Source organism: Aethalodelphis obliquidens, unplaced genomic scaffold (assembly GCF_003676395.1).
Source record: "Aethalodelphis obliquidens isolate GAN/ISIS:26980383/991018 unplaced genomic scaffold, ASM367639v1 scaffold16, whole genome shotgun sequence".
NCBI classification, from domain to species: Eukaryota; Metazoa; Chordata; class Mammalia; order Artiodactyla; family Delphinidae; genus Aethalodelphis; species Aethalodelphis obliquidens.
The window spans coordinates 15,626,393-15,642,655 of record NW_020837960.1 but is presented as its reverse complement, the minus strand read 5'-3'; the positions used below and the strand labels follow the sequence as shown (position 1 = coordinate 15,642,655).

Below are 16,263 nucleotides of genomic sequence, written 5' to 3'. Positions count from 1 at the left end.
TCAATGTTAGAAAATCTATAATCCAATTCACCTCACTAATAAATATAAGGTGAAAAATCTTGTCAAAATCAGTGCAGAAAAAGTTCTCATTTAAAAACCCATTTGTCATTAAAAAAAAAAGAAAGAAAACTCTTTGTAAACCAGGAACAGAAGGATACTCCAAATTTGATAAATGACATCTACAAATAAAGAGAAAAACCACCGCAAACATTATACATAGTGGTGAAACGTTAAGAGCATTCCCCTTAAAAAATTGGAGATAAGAGAAGGTTGTCCAGTTATCATGCTTTCTATTCAGCATTATACTTGGAGTTCCAGTCTGCTCAATAAGTCAAAGAAAAAAGACTGGAAAGGAAGAAAGAACAAAAATACCATTATTCACAAATGATTTATCTGTTGATAAAGAAAATTCAAAAGGATCTACAGTGAAATTATTAGAATAAGAGAGATTAGCAAGGTTTCTGTACTGTTATGAAATCAATATGAAAAATAATTATATTTCTATATACCAAGCAAACAGTTTAAAAGCATAATTTTTAAAATACCATTTACAAAAAAGTAAGACCAGCAGTAAAAACCATTAAAAACCTTGATTCAAAAATTGTAACTTTCTGGAGGTGAAAGCTTGCAAGTCCATAAAAATGGGGGCCATATATATTCTACTCTTTTAGTACTTGAACTAAAGGGCAAGAAAACAGACAGATGGCCAAGATGCTAGGTTTATTTCAAAAGGAAAAGCAGTGTATCCGTAAATAAAAATACAACACACTGTAGAATATAAGTAGATTTTGAAAATATGAAGATAGTCTATTCAACAAAAGGTGAAAACTTAGCTAGCAATTTGAAAAAAAATTATTAAACTTTCATAATATATAGAAAGTCAATTACTTATGTTACAAAACAAAAATGAAAAGTATGAGAAGTATATGAGAATATCTTTATAACTTTTAAAAAATCTTTTTTCACCTTTATTGAAGTATAATTGACAAAAATCATATATATTTAAGGTGCACAACGTGATGGCTTCATACATTGTGAAATGATCACCACAATCAAGCTAATTAGCATTTATTACCTCACATAGTTACTTTTTTTCAACCCTTCACCTCCTTTATAACTTTATTTATTTAAAAATTTTTTAATGTTATTTTTTTATACAGCAGGTTCTTATTAGTCATCAATTTTATACACATCAGTGTATACATCTCAATCCCAATTGCCCATTTCAGCACACCACCATCCCCACCGCCCGGTGGCTTTCCCCCCTTGGTGTCCATACATTTGTTCTCTACATCTGTATCTCAACTTCTGCCCTGCAAACGGGTTCATCTGTACCATTTTTCTAGGTTCCACATATATGTGTTAATATATGATATTTGTTTTTCTCCTTCTGATTTACTTCACTTGGTATGACAGTCTCTAGATCCATCCACATCTCAACAAATGACTCAATTTCGTTCCTTTTTATAGCTGAGTAATATTCCACTGTATATATGTACCACATCTTCTTTATCCATTGGTCTGTCAGTGGGCATTTAGGTTGCTTCCATGACCTGGCTATTGTAAATAGTGCTGCAGTGAACACTGGGGTGCATGTGTCTTTTTGAATTATGGTTTTCTCTGGGTATATGCCCAGTAGTGGAATTGCTAGATCATATGGTAATTCTATGTTTAGTTTGTTAAGGAACCTCCATACTGTTCTCCATAGTGGCTGTATCCATTTACATTCCCACCAACAGTGCAAGAAGATTCCCTTTTCTCCACACCCTCTCCAGAATGTTGTTTGTAGATTTTCTGATGATGCCCATTCTAACTGGTGTGAGGTGATATGTAGTTTTGATTTGCATTTCTCTAATAATTAGTGATGTTGAGCAGATTTTCATGTGCTTCTTGGCCATGTGTATGTCTCCTTTGGAGAAATGTCTATTTAGGTCTTCTGCCCATATTAGGATTGGGTTGTTTGTTTCTTTAATATTGAGCTACATGAGCTGTTTATATATTTTGGAGAATAATCCTTTGTCCACTGATTCGTTTGCAAATATTTTCTCCCATTCTGAGGGTTGTCTTTTCGTCTTGTTTATGTTTCCTTTGCTGTGCAAAAGCTTTGAAGTTTCATTAGGTCCCATTTGTTTATTTTTGTTTTTATTTCCATTACTCTAGGAGGTGGATCAAAAAAGATCTTGCTGTGATTTATATCAAACAGTGTTCTTCCTATGTTTTCCTCTAAGAGCTTTATAGTGTCCAGTCTTACATTTTGGTCTCGAATCCATTATGAGTTTATTTTTGTGTATGGTGTTAGGGAGTGTTCTAATTTCATTCCTTTACATGTAGCTGTCCAGTTTTCCCAGCACCACTTATTGAAGAGACTGTCTTCTCCATTGTATATCCTTGCCTCCTTTGTCATAGATTAGTTGACCATAGGTGCATGGGTTTATCTCTGGGCTTTCTATCTTGTTGCACTGATCTATGTTTATCTTTTTGTGCCAGTACCATATTGTCTTGATTACTGTAGCTTTGTAGTATAGTCTGAAGTCAGGGAGTCTGATTCCTCCAGCTCCGTTTTTTTCCCTCAAGGCTGCTTTGGCTATTCGGGGTCTTTTGTGTCTCCATACAAATTTTAAGATTATTTGTTCTAGTTCCGTAAAAAATGCCATTGGTAATTTGATGGGGATTGCATTGAATCTGTAGATTGCTTTGGGTAATACAGTCATTTTCACAATACTGATTCTTCCAATCTAAGAACATGGTATATCTCTCCATCTGTTGGTATCATCTTTAATTTCTTTCATCAGTGTCTTATAATTTTCTGCATACAGGTCTTTTGTCTTCCTAGATGGTTTATCCCTAGGTATTTTATTCTTTTTGTTGCAGTGGTAAATGGGAGTGTTTCCTTAATTTCTCTTTCAGATTTTTCATCATTAGTGTATAGGAATGCAAGAGATTTCTGTGCATTAATTTTGTATCCTGCAACTTTACCAATTCATTGATTAGCTCTAGTAGTTTTCTGGTGGCACCTTTAGGATTCTCTATGTATAGTATCCTGTCATCTGCAAACAGTGACGGTTTTACTTCTTCTTTTCCAATTTGTATTCCTTTTATTTCTTTTTCTTCTCTGACTGCCGTGGCTATGACTTGCAAAACTATGTTGAATAACAGTGGTAAGAGTGGACATCCTTGTCTTGTTCCTGATCTTAGAGGAAATGCTTTCAGTTTTTCACCATTGAGAATGATGTTTGCTGTGGGTTTGTTGTATATGACCTTTATTATGATGAGGTAGGTTCCCTCTATGCCCACTTTCTGGAGAGTTTTTATCATAAATGGGTGTTGAATTTTGTCAAAAGCTTTTTCTGCATCTATTGAGATGATCATATGGTTTTTATTCTTCAATTTGTCAATATGGTGTATCACATTGATTGATTTGTGTATATTGAAGAATCCTTGCATCCCTGGGATAAATCCCACTTGATCATGGTGTATGATCCTTTTAATGTGTTGCTGGATTCTGTTTGCTAGTATTTTGTTGAGGATTTTTGCATCTATATTCATCAGTGATATTCGTCTGTAATTTTCCTTTTTTTGTAGTATCTTTGTCTGGTTTTGGTATCAAGGTGATGGTGGCCTCATAGAATAAGTCTGGGAGTGTTCCTTCCTCTGAAAATTTTTGGAAGAGTTTGAGAAGGATGGGTGTTAGCTCTTCTCTAAATGTTTGATAGAATTCACCTGTGAAGCCATCTGGTCCTGGACTTTGGTTTGTTGGAAGATTTTTAATCACAGTTTCAATTTCATTACTTGTGATTGGTCTGTTCATATTTTCTATTTCTTCCTGGTTCAGTTACAAAGGTTATACCTTTGTAATAATTTGTCCATTTCTTCCAGGTTGTCCATTTTATTGGCATAGAGTTACCTGCAGTAGTCACTAAGGATGCTTTGTATTTCTGCAGTGTCTGTTGTAACTTCTCCTTTTTCATTTCTAATTTTATTGATTTGAGTCCTCTCCCTCTTTTTCTTGAGGAGTCTGGCTCATGGTTTATCAATTTTGTTTATCTTCTCAAAGAACCAGCTTTTAGTTTTATTGATCTTTGCTGTTGTTTTCTTTGTTTCTATTTCATTTATTTCTGCTCTCATCTTTATGAATTCTTTCCTTCTGCTAACTTTGGGTTTTGTTTGCTCTTCTTTCTCTAGTTCCTTTAGGTGTAAGGTTAGATTGTTTATTTGAGATTTTACTTCTTTCTTGAGGTAGGCTTGTATAGCTATAAACTTCCCTCTTAGAACTGCTTTTGCTGCATCCCATAGGTTTTGGATCGTCGTGTTTTCATTGTCATTTGTCTCTAGGTATTTTTTTATTTCCTCTTTGATTTCTTCAGTGATCTCTTGGTTATTTAGTAACGTATTGTTTAGCCTCCATGTGTTTGTGTTTCTTACTTTTTTTCCCTGTAATTCATTTCTAATCTCATAGAGTTGTGGTCAGAAAAGATGCTTGATATGATTTCAATTTTCTTAAATTTACTGAGGCTTGATTTGTGACCCAAGATGTGATCTTGGAGAATGTTCCATGCGCACTTGAGAAGAAAGTGTAATCTGCTGTTTTTGGATGGAATGTCCTATAAATATCAATTAAATCTATCTGGTCTATTGTGTTATTTAAAGCTTGTGTTTCCTTACTTATTTTCATTTTGGATGTTCTGTCCCTTGGTGTAAGTGAGGTGTTAAAGTCCCCCACTATTATTGTGTTACTGTCGATTTCCTCTTTTATAGCTGTTAGCAGTTGCCTTATGTACTGAGGTGCTCCTATTTTGGGTGCATATATAATTGTTATATCTTCTTCTTGGATTGATTCCTTGATCATTATGTAGTGTCCTTCCTTGTCTCTTGTAACATTCTTTTATTTTAAAGTCTACTTTATCTGATATGAGTATTGCTACTCCAGTTTTCTTTTGATTTCCATTTGCATGGAATATCTTTTTCCATCCCCGCACTTTCAGTCTGTATGTGTCCCTAGGTCTGAAGTGGGTCTCTTGTAGACAGCATATATATGGGTTTTGTTTTTGTATCCATTCAGCAAGCCTGTGTCTTTTGGTTGGAGCATTTAATCCATTCACGTTTAAGGTAATTATCAATATGTATGTTCCTATGACCATTTTCTTAGTTGTTTTGGGTTTGTTTTTGTAGGTCCTTTTCTTCTCTTGTGTTTCCCACTTAGAGAAGTTCCTTTAGCATTTGTTGTAGAGCTGGTTTGGTGGTGCTGAATTCTCTTAGCTTTTGCTTGTCTGTAAAGCTTTTGATTTCTCCATCGAATCTGAATGAGATCCTTGCCGGGTAGAGTAATCTTGGTTGTAGGTTCTTCCCTTTCATCACTTTAAGTATATCATGCCACTCCCTTCTGGCTTGTAGAGTTTCTGCTGAGAAATCAGCTGTTAACCTTATGGGAGTTCCCTTGTATGTTATTTGTCATTTTTCCCTTGCTGCTTTCAGTAAGTTTTCTTTGTCTTTAATTTTTGCCAATTTGATTACTATGTGTCTCAGGTGTGTTTCTCCTTGGGTTTATCCTGTATGGGACTCGCTGTGCTTCCTGGACTTGGGTGGCTATTTCCTTTCCCATGTTAGGGAAGTTTTCGACTATAATCTCTTCAAATATTTTCTCTGGTCCTTTCACTCTCTCTTCTCCTTCTGGGACCCCTATAATGTGAATGTTGTTGCATTTAGTGTTGTCCCAGAGGTCTCTTAGGCTGTCTTTATTTCTTTTCATTCTTTTTTCTTTATTCTGTTCTGCAGCAGTGAATTCCACCATTCTGTGTTCCAGGTCACGTATCCGTTCTTCTGCCTCAGTTATTCTGCTATTGATTCCTTCTAGTGTAGTTTTCATTTCAGTTATTGTATTTTTCATCTCTGTTTGTTTGTTCTTTAATTCTTCTAGGTCTTTGTTAAACATTTCTTGCATCTTCTCGATCTTTGCCTCCATTCTTTTTCCGAGGTCCTGGATCATCTTCACTATCATTATTCTGAATTCTTTTTCTGGAAGGTTGCCTATCTCCACTTCTCTTAGTTGTTTTTCTGGGGTTTTATCTTGTTCCTTCATCTGGTACGTAGCCCTCTGCCTTTTCATCTTGTCTATCTTTCTGTGAATGTGGTTTTTGTTCCACAGGCTGCAGGATTGTAGTTCTTCTTGCTTCTGCTGTCTGCCCTCTGGTGGATGAGGCTATCTAAGAGGCTTGTGTAAGTTTCTATAACTTCTTGATAAGAAAGGACTTTTTAGGTTTGACCATAACCCAGAACTCATAAAGGAAAAGATGAACCAAGCTGACTATACAGAACCTGAAATCTTCTGTATAACTAAAACCACAATAAACTAAGTTAAACAAAGTCTTTAAAAAATAATACTGATTTATTCTACAACCACCATAATGTACTAATTCCTGTCGTCAAGGCATTATTTCCTGTATTCATTAGGGGCACTCTGAAGCGCGAGCTAAGTAATGGCTTTCATCTGAGTAAAATATTGCTAACAATTAACACCAGCTAATGCATGTATGTCATACTCAATGTTTTACATTTTCTAGTCATTGACAAACTGAATATCTTTACATATTGGATAAATGGAACAAATTCACATATATTCAGCAGGAGTGGCCTAATCCCACTCTTTTCTCAAATAAAGACATTTCAGAAGACCTTGAGACTCACAAAGATATGCAAGTAAACCTGAGCATTTAATAGGATTTAGGTATGCTACTGAACAGGTATTTTACTTTCTCTTCAGATGTGGTTTAACCCATAGACTGTTTACCTGGTTGTGTTTTAAATTAGCACAATAGGATTATACCAAAGTGAATGCCTCTTTCAAGGATGAAGGTGGCATTTTGTTCACCAACAGTCTTCATGTTTCACGCAGGTATAACTTTTATTACTCCATCTCCCCCAACCCAATTGGTCACAGAGATATATAGATATAGGCTTATGATAATGACTATGCCATGATAATAATAATGAGAAGAAGTATGGTGCAGTGGATAGAAACACAGACTCTGCAGCCACACCACAAGGGTTCAAGTCCTGACCACTTACTGGCCGCATGACCCTGGAGAAAGTTGCTTAACCTTGTTACGATTCACTTTTCTCAACTGTAAAGTAGAGATGCTAATGACAATAATGCCTAGTTATCCATGCATCCATCCACCCATTATTCGTCATATGTCTATTCTGTAACAGGAGCTTTACTAGGAAGTAGGAACATAAAGGTAAACAACCCTCCAGTTGCCAGCTACTGATAGGGTCACTTCAGAAGCATCTGTCCTCTTCCACCTTATTCAACATGTTCATTTGAAATGAACTGTAATCGTCCTCTATCACCAAAAAATTCCCACTCCTCCTCAGGTTTTCCCTTATCATTAACACTTCTTATATACAGTTGCCCAAAGCAAAAACGAATCATGTTTATTATTCTTTCTCTCACTCTCTACTGTCCAATCCATGCAAGTCATATTGGCTCCAACTTCAAAATATATCCCAAGTCTAACTTCTTCTCCAGATGGGACTTTTAGAGAGTTCTTAAAATAAAAACCCAGTGCCGGCAACTTCCCTAGTGACACAGTGGTTAAGAATCAGCCTGCCAATGCAGGGGACACGGGTTCCATCCCTGGTCTGGGAAGATCCCACATGCCGTGGAGCAACTAAGCCTGCGAGCCACACCTACTGAAGCCCACAGACCTAGAGCCCGTGCTCCACAACAAGAGAAGCCACCGCAATGAGAAGCATGCGCACCACAACGAAGAGTAGCCCCCGTTCAACACAACTAAAGAAAGCCCATGTGCAGCAACAAAGACCCAACGCAGCAGAAAAAACAAAAACAAAACCCAGTGCCAAGCATATAGTGGACACTCAATAAATATTTCTAGACTGTTATATGACATAACCATACCATAGGTTTAATTAAACACAGCAAAGCACAAAGAAGAAAGTGGATGATAAGATTTGCTTTCTAACTGACACTAAATATCAACTGTGGCATCTGGCCTCCAAGAAAACCCCTATAATTCCTGCCACTGGGTATTTACACCCTTATACACTGTCCTAGGGTTAGTCTGTGTGGTCAATGGCATATAGCAGAAGTGACAGCATGTCAGTTCTGAGATTAGTTTATAAAAAACCTGCAGTTTCCGTCTTAGGCGCACGCTCCCGCACTCGCGCTCGCGCTCTCTCTCTCTCTCTCTCTCTCTCTCTCTGATCTCTTCTTGCTCTAGGCGAAAGCAGCTGCCTTGGAGTAAGTAACCCTATGGAGAGGTCTATGTGGCAAACAAATGAAGCCTCTGGCCAATGACCAGTGAAGGAATGAGGGCTGCCAACAACCGTGTGAGTGAACTTAGTAGCGATTCTCGAATTCCAGGAAATATTTAAGCTGACTGCAGCCTTTGTTGACAACTTGAGGAACTTTCCTGAGAGAACTGGGGCCAAAACCACACAGCTAAACCACTCCCAGATTCCCAACCTTCAGAAATTATGTGCGAAGTAAAACATTAGTTGTTTTACTAAACTGTTAAGGTTTGGGGTAATTTCTTACATAGCAATAGATAACTAATACAGAATCTGATTTTTTTTTAATCTAAAGAAAGTATTTAATGGATTATTTGACTTCTGAAAATTTATGCATTTATATCTATAGCACTGTTCGCATTCAGGACTCAGACAGAAGTTTACTCTTGGTCTCAGGCAAGCTGTCTTATGTCATTACTTATCTACTTAAATTAACTCTCAGCATAATCACTCTCTGGACATTCCACTCTATTTTGCCGGTTAATCATGTGAAGGAAATCAGACTCTCTCTGTCAGCAAGTAATATGGATAGAAAAAGCTATAAGTCTACTCTACATGATCTTTCATATTAACATACATCTAAAGCAAATGTGAACTTCTCCAGAGAGTAAAGGACTTAAAGGCTATCAGGTCAAGGTGTCCCTAAAAGAGATTCTGATTATCCAAGTACGTACAAGTTCTCCAGTGCTAGTAGAAAAATTAACAATAGGGGAAGTGGAAGACAGGAATTGCTATTGTTTTCTGGGTATTTTAAGAAATATTATTGGCCTTACATTACAGGAAATGTTTTTGTACTATCCTAAGCCAAATCACGATAAGGCCATTCTACCTTGCAAAAGGAAACTAGAATACAAAACATAAAGTTTTGGGCAGGCCTTGACTTTTCTGACAGTTCTTTCCCATTCAACTTCACTACTTCTTTAATATTGATATTTCTCAGGATCCTTTTGCCAATATATATGCTGGCTGAGCCACTATCATGGCTTTAGTTATATTTCTAGTTATCCCTAAATCTACATTTCTGACTAAAACTATTCTTTCAAATTCCAGATCCAGTATTTCCAACTAGATACCTTGGATCTCTACACGTATATGCGGCAAACATCTCAAATATTAACATGTTCAAACATTAACATGAACTTATTACCCTCATCACCAATCAGCTATGACTCCTTCAATATCCTCTTTGGTTAACTGTTATCAATCACCTAATCACCCACAGTACAAATCTTAGAATTACCCTCAGAATTCCATCCAGGCACCTAAACTTTTGATTCATGCTTTTACTTTTAACATATTTATGCCTTTATATTTAAAACTGGTTTCTTGTAGATAGCATAGAGTTGGGTCTTGCTTTTTTATCCACTCAGACAATCTCTGTCTTTTAATTGGGGTTTAGGCTATTTACCTTTAATGTAGTTATTGACATGGTTACTTTAAATCCTACATCTATTTGTTCCATCTGTTCTTTATTCCCTTTTGATGAAGGTGCAAAAGCAAATCAATGGAAAAAGAATTAACCTTGACCTAAATCTCAAACTTTGTACAAAAATAAATTGGAAATGGATCATGGACTTAAATATTAAATGTGAAGCTATAAAACTTTTAAAACATAGGGGAAAATCTTGGGGATCTAGAGTCCTTAGACTTGACACCAAAAGCATGATCCATACAATAAAAAACTGATAAACAGGAGTTCATCAAAATTTAAAACTTTTGCCATGAGAAAGACATGTGGAAAGGATGAAAAAAGAAGCTAGAGACTAGGAGAAATTATTTACAAGCCACATACCCAACAAAAGACTAGTATCTAGAATATATAAAGAACTCTCAAAACTCAATGGTAAAAACCCCACAAACAATCCAATTAGAAAATGGGCAAAGACATGAAAGAGACTTTTCACCAGAGAGGAAATACAGATCACAAGTAAACAGAAGAAGATATTCAATACGATTAGCCATCATCCTGATGGGCAATGTAAATTATAACCTCAATGAACTATCCTCACATGATCAGAATGGCTAAAAGAAAAAATAGTGGCAATCCCAAACAATGGCAAGGATGCAGAGAACCTGGATCACCCATATATTGCTGATAGGAATTCAAAATGGTACAACCACTCTGGAAAATACCTGGCAGTCTCACAAAATAAAACACAATAACCACACGACTCTGCAATTGCACTCTTTGGGCATTTATCCCAGAATAATGAAAACTCATGCTTATATAAAACATGTACACAAATGTTTATGGCAGCTTTACTTGTGATAGTCAAAAATATTCTTCAATACGTGTATGGTTAAAGAAACTGTAGTACGTTTGTACTATGAAATATTAGTCAGCAATAAAAAGGTATGAACTATCGATACATGTAGTACCTTAAATGAATCTCCAGAGAATTTGGCTGAGAAGAAAGATAATCCTATTTGATTTCATTTATATAATATTTTGAAATAACAAAATTTTAGAAATGAAGGGCAGAATAATAGTGGCCAGGGGTTAGGACATGCATAGTGGGGCTGGAGAGATGTGAGTGTATTTCCTTCTATGAGGCAACTGCTCAGTATATTTGTCTATGATGGTGGTTATGTGAATCTGCACACTGTCCCCAGGTCAGGCTGCCAGGTGTCTCTTAGTTGAGGGCCCTATGCTAAGTAAAATAAGTCAGACAAAGATAAATAGAGTTGGCCTTCCCTATTGTGGGAGGTGGAACCTATGGATATAAACGGCTGATTGGGTTATGCCATTTTATATAAGGGACTTGAGCATCCACAGATTTTGGTATCTGCAGGGATCCTGGAGCCAATCCCCTGCAGACACCAAGGGACGACCGTACAGTACAACCTCACTTATATGTGGGTTAAAAAGAAAAAAGAAAAAGAGCTTGTAGACACAGAGAATAGATTGAGGGTTGCCAGAGGCAGGGGGTGGAGGGTGGGCAAAAAGGGTGATGGGGGTCAAAAAGTACAAACTTCTAGTTATAAAATAAATAAGTCATGGATGTAAGATACAGCACGGTGACTACAGTTAATAACACTGTAGTGCATATTTGAAAGTTGCTAAAAGATTAAAAATGTTCTCATCACAAGAAAAAAATTATAACTATGTATGGTGATGAATGTTAATCAGACTTATTGTGGTGACCATTTCACAATATATACAAATATTGAATTATTATGTTGTACACCCAAAACTAATATAATGTTATATGTCAATTGTATCTCAATTTTAAAAGTTTTTTAGTCTGGAAAATTATAAACAGTTGATTTATTAGAGTAGTAGAGTTATATTATCTTTTTACTGCTAATTTTATTCTATTTCTCTTATTATTACTCTTTAAGAGCCTTAATAATATCTCTCCTACAATATAAATAAAAAATATATTCCTAAAAAAAATTTTAAAAAACAAAGCTCATGGAATGATGTCACATGTGCTTAGAAAGTAACGGAGTTGAGTCAGAGAAAACTGGTCATGGTTCCAGGCACGAGTAGGGCTGGATAATGGTCATATGTCAGAAAATGAGAGTAAGGCCAAGAGTTGGCTCTATGAAGGACAGACATGGTGACAAGAATCTGAAGGTAGATCCAAACTTAGGATACCATGTTATCAAGGAAAAAAGACAAGTGGGCTAGAACTACCTTTAAGGTCCTAGATGTTCATTCAACCAGATGTAGGATAGATAATTAACAAAAGTAAAGAAAGCTGACCTAGTTGTGTCTACTTCAAAATAAAACCAAAAAAACCCACAACAAACAAAAAAACAAACGTACAACGTAAAAGCTGTGAGTCAAGTTTATTCAGTGTCTTACTGACAACTATAGCCCAGGAGGTAACCCCTCAGCTCTGAGAAACTGTTCTGAAGAGGTAAGGAGAGAGGTCAGTATATATGTGATTTTGGCAAAGGTGGTACTTGCAACCAAGCACACATTTTGGTAGAAGGTTGCTGCTAGTCATGAGGAGCACATATCTTAGTTAATGGTTTCCGTGCTTTTCTAAGTATGGAAAGATGCAAGAATCCAGGTTCATAAAAAATTTCCCCTGAAAATATCTAACTGTCTGAAGGATTGTTCTGCCAGTTTTCCCAGAGCACAGAGTGCCTCATTCTGCCCTGAACTCCTTTCAGGGGGTGCTAAAGGTCAACAACTACAGCGGCTAAGGACTTAATTCTTGTAGAACCTGGTGGTGGGTGACATTTTTTAACTGGCAGTTGTATCAACAAGTTAATATAGGCTGTCAGATGTCACTGCTATTGGGAAACTGAACTCAGCAGAAGAAAATTCAGTCCCTTGAGGTAATAGGGTACTAGCCGAAACATCAAAAGAAAAAGACAAACCTAATAATTGCCCAGGGACACAGAAGTCAGGGTGGGATCTGACTTGAAATGCAGCTATTGACCTGGGGATCCTTTTAATTTAAGATAGTAAGTTTCCTAGAAGTATTCAGCTTGAAGAACACTGTCAAGTAGCCAAAACCGAAACAAAACAAAACTCCCAGTTCATGATGTGTCATGCAAAACAAAAGTCAGAAACAGACATGCGGAATTTTATCAAATTGAAATACTATTTAGAGATTTCCAATTGCCATGAAAATCTTGGGGACATGAACCTGGTGAGTGAAGTGATGGAAGATGAGGCTGGAAATACAGATTGAGAAGAGCCTTTTATAAGACTGTTTAACAGTTAAAGGTTAATTCTCTGAGATACCCACATGATTTATTCCTTCACTTCTTTCAAGTCTTTCTTCATGTGTCCCCTTATCAACAGGCCCTTCCTCTAACTCCCTATATAGAATACCTCCTTTTTCCTCCTGAATGTATTTTTCTTCAGAGAACTTATCACCATATGGCCAACTGTATAACTGCTTGTTTATTGATTGCCTGTCTCTCCAAAATAAAATATAAGCTCAGGAATTCTGTTTCATTTGCTGCTATACATCTATCACCTAGAAGAGCACTTGGCACACAGTTGGCACTCAGTAAATATTTGCTCTTGAATAAACAAATAAATATCGGCATACCAAAGATAAAGATAACATAAGCAGGAAAAATAACTTAAATGTGCTTATCCTATTTACCTATCCATTTAACCAGGACAACAAGCCAGCAACTTCTTTTCTTTCTTTTTTTTTTTTTTTTTGGTCAGCCTGAAACAGCCCACTTCTGTTTAGCTAAAAACTAGAACAACAAAAGGCTTGGCTTTAAAGGGGGTCCTTTTGTAGAGTCAGTCGTTCCGGGCTTTGTTTGTAACCTTTCTGAGGCAACACTGGTAACATCTGGCACTGACAGGAAATCCTCAAAATTTCCAAGAGTGTGAAATCAGTTGATTAAAATGAACACACTGGCAAAACCAGTAAAAAGAAGTGATCATGGAAATTTTGTTCTGGGAATGGATTACTAGTGGCTTAGAATCTTACTGATTAATTCTTCCATATGCCTTTGGGTATTAATATCTGTCAAAGAGTCAATCTTCTTCTTTGAATTCTGGCTGGGTTAAAAGCAAAACACCTACATAAATGCTTAAAGTCAGATGTGTTTCTGCTTTTAAATGTATTTGCAATAGTGTTCACGGAACTAGATCTTAAAAATCTGTCACTTGTAAAAATAAAAAAAAAAGGAAAAAAAGAAATTTAATCAAATTTATATATTCTTCCTCTTCTAGGAATTTAGAGTGAAACTAGTTATGAGGCATTCTTGAGAGAATTGAGGAGATAGTCACTCAAATCATTTTCTGTGTTTTTGGCTGAGAAAGACATGACTATACGTATGTGGGACTATACCGACATTATTACCAGGCACAGCTCTAGTCTTTAAGACTTGGAATTGGAAACTTTTATTCAACTTTAAAGGCTAGCCTTCTCTAGACATCATCTGCTCTGAAGACCTTTTAATTGACTTGGTTGACTCTCATCTCCATGCTGTACAAACATATGTTGTTAGCTGTACTGCAATTATTTCTTTGTTTTTTAACCCTAAGTGATTGCATGAATATGTCTTAAAAGTGAGACATTTTAACTAAGTACTGTGGAAGTACAGAAAAGGAATTGATGAGATTGAAAGGTCTCCACAGAAAAATGGGATAAGATTTTAAGAGGGGAAAATGAAGGAATGGGGAACAGGAAGACAGGAAAAAAGGAGGAAGGGACAACTCAAGTGCTGACAGTGATAAACATGCTTGCTCAAGTTTTAAGTCTTATACCGCATTCCTGCTTCTCTTAATTTCCTTTATCTCTTTGCTTGAACCTGCTACAAGCATCATTCCCGTGCACTTTTACTTTGCTATAAACCATTATCCATTACCTTTTAAATCTTTCTTCTACTCCTACCCAACCCTACAAGCTGATTCAACGCTTTGAACTTGGGCAGATGACTCATGCTCCAGTAAAGAGTAACATAAAGTGTTAAGTGTTTGCAGTAATGACAGAAAGGTAAATCATTTTCAAATGGTATCAATATAGTAATACTAAGTTTGTCTAGAATTTAATAAATTTTCCTGTTAGGCTAAAAGATCTTTTTATATAAAATAAACATATTCTATCAAGATAAATTATAAATATTTTCTCAAGCTGAGAAAGTTTTGTTTCTAAATCTAAATAGAAAATTTATCATTAACAGGCTTCAGAAAAATCCAAAACGAGAAAACTGTTTTCACAGGTACAAATTTGAGATGGAAAAAGGCCCTGAAGAAACGCTTCTCATCAAGGCAAACATTTGCTGCATTCAAAATGAATAAAATAAATTTAGAATATTTTTCTTACATTTAAAAATTTCACTGTTCCACACTTTCTTTTAAACTTGAACATATTTACTTCACATACTTTCTCATCCAATTTTTTTATGTATCTCATATTCTCAACGTTATTTTAGGTACAACTCCAATTACGGCCATCAAAACTTTTAATGAGAGAATACTTTAAAGTTTTGAACAATTCCTCTTTGATCAATTTTATAGTAAAAGAACATAGTATCTTGTTTGTGTTTTGGAAAAGAAAGGTCTTTTAGAGAAGAATGTTATAGAAATATAAAGGAAGGGCTTTCTTTTAAATGTTTAATCTTGACAGCATGATAAGATATTAACAAAACTCTTCTCATACAATGAGACTCCTGGCTTAAGCAAAGAATAATTCTTGTACATATACAAACTGGTTTCAAAATTAGAAATCCTTAAACATAAAGAATGAAAAGTGACTTCTTGATTTGTTATACCTAAGAGTGAAAAAACCCAACCTAAAAGCTTAAGCATTCAAAGAACTGGAATCAGATATACAAACAGGAAAGCACCTTTGAACAGTCCAACTCCCTCACTATACAGCCAAGAAGCTAGAATCCTAGAAAGGTCAAGTGAATGCATATTAAGTTTCTCTGATTCTCTGCTTCTGCTCTTAACACAACACTTTCTTACTTTCCTATTTATAATAAAAAGAGGACTTCCCTGGTGGCACAGTGGTTAAGAATCTGTCTGCCAATGCAGGGGACACGGGTTCAAGCCCTGGTCTGGGAAGATCCCACATGCTACGGAGCAACTAAGCCCGTGCACCACAACTACTGAGCCTGCGCTCTAGAGCCTGCGAGCCACAACTACTGAGCCTGCGTGTCACAACTATTGAAGCCTGTGCGCTCCACAACAAGAGAAGCCACTGCAATGAGAAGCCCGCGCACTGCAACGAAGAGTAGCTCCCGCTCGCCGCAACTAGAGAAAGACCACGCATAGCAACGAAGACCCAACGCACCCAAATATAAATAAATAAATTAAAAAGAAAAAGTAAAAAGGACAGAATAACCAAAAATAAATAAATAAATAAATACACAGATTAACATTTAATTGCCTACATACACACATCTTAACTTCATTTATAAAGAATCTGCATTAGCAACTAATAGTTTAAGATTCCTTTTAGGCTATCCATAGAAAAAGACTTTCAAAAGATTTCAACTTCCAGATACTTCAGTGGAATAGCC

General features: G+C 36.1%; 1 protein-coding gene across 5 annotated transcripts in view; it reads right to left on the bottom strand.

Annotated features, from left to right (window-relative positions):
* RB1 (RB transcriptional corepressor 1) overlaps nt 1-16,263 on the bottom strand; it is a 135,354-nt gene that overhangs the window by 23,389 nt on the left and 95,702 nt on the right. The window lies entirely within an intron of this gene.